The following is a 1,274-nucleotide window of genomic DNA, read 5'->3' on the forward strand; positions in this document are numbered from 1 at the left end:
AGTAACCAGCAGAGTGAGCTTTGACCATCAATGTTAAAGCTACATCAAAGCGATATGAGCATATGAAATAAACACCTGTTTTCCTCTTATCAATTTGCCACATTGATTCCCAATAACATTACCTTAATACCTATTGGTATCACTTTGACCCCTGGTGATGGACTTTGATTACCCCTTGCTGTGGTGACCACACATTAAGGAAAAAGCAGGTTTTTAAAACTTGGAACTCTTCCATTTCTTTAACCATACTTGGACTTTCTGATGATATGACTGAATCATCAATTTTCACTCATACCAAATTATTACCAAGGTGTAAGTCACTCCCATCAATGAGTAGTTTCTGACACTGATCCAGGCCTTAAACAAAAGATCAGTACAGCACAACATCAGGCTCTTCAGCCAACCAAGATTACATTGACACGTGATGCCTTTTTAAACTAAAAATCTTTTGCCTTTACGCAGTCCGTGTCCCCCTATGCCCTGTCTATTTGTATGTCTGTCAAGAAGCATCTTAAATGTTGCAGCTGTATCCATCTCCACCACCTCCTCTGACTGTGCATCCAGACTCTTACCAGCGCCTGTATAAAAAAAGTCTCTGATATCTCCGTTAAATTTACCCCTCTTTACCTTAAACTTATGTCCTCTAGTAATTGACATTTCTAACCCAGGAAAAACACTTCAACTTTCCATTCTATAGTTTTGTAAAGAGGAAATGAGGGAAACTGGTGAAATCCACGTAGATGCCGTGTGGATGGAGGGTCCCAAGGTGGAAGATGAGGCGTTTTTCCTCCAGGCGCCGGGTGGTGGTTAGAGTTTGGTGATGGAGGAGGCCCAGGACCTACATGTCCTTAGTAGAGTGGGAGGGGGAGTTGAAGTGCTTGGCCACTGGGCAGTGGGGCTGGTGGGTGCGGGTGTCCCAGAGATGTTCTCTGAAACGATCCGCAAGTTGGCGTCTTGTCTCCCCAATGTAGAGGAGATCACATCAGGTGCACCGGTACAGAAGAGCATTCCAACTTCCGCCTTGGGACCCTGCAACCACACAGGATCAATTTGGATTTCATCAGTTTCCTCATTTCCCCTTCCCCCACATTATCCCAGTCCCAAGCCTTAAACTCGGCACTGCCCTCTTGACCTGTCCATCTTCCTTCTCATCTATCTGCTCCACCCTCCCCTCCAACCTATCACCTTCTCTCCCACCTTCATCTACCTAGCACATTCCCAGCTACATTCCCTGCAGTCCTACCCCCCCCCCCCCCCCTTACCTCCCTCCCCCC

The sequence above is a fragment of the Chiloscyllium plagiosum genome, unplaced genomic scaffold (genome assembly GCF_004010195.1).
Source record: "Chiloscyllium plagiosum isolate BGI_BamShark_2017 unplaced genomic scaffold, ASM401019v2 scaf_13349, whole genome shotgun sequence".
In the NCBI taxonomy this organism is placed as follows: Eukaryota; Metazoa; Chordata; class Chondrichthyes; order Orectolobiformes; family Hemiscylliidae; genus Chiloscyllium; species Chiloscyllium plagiosum.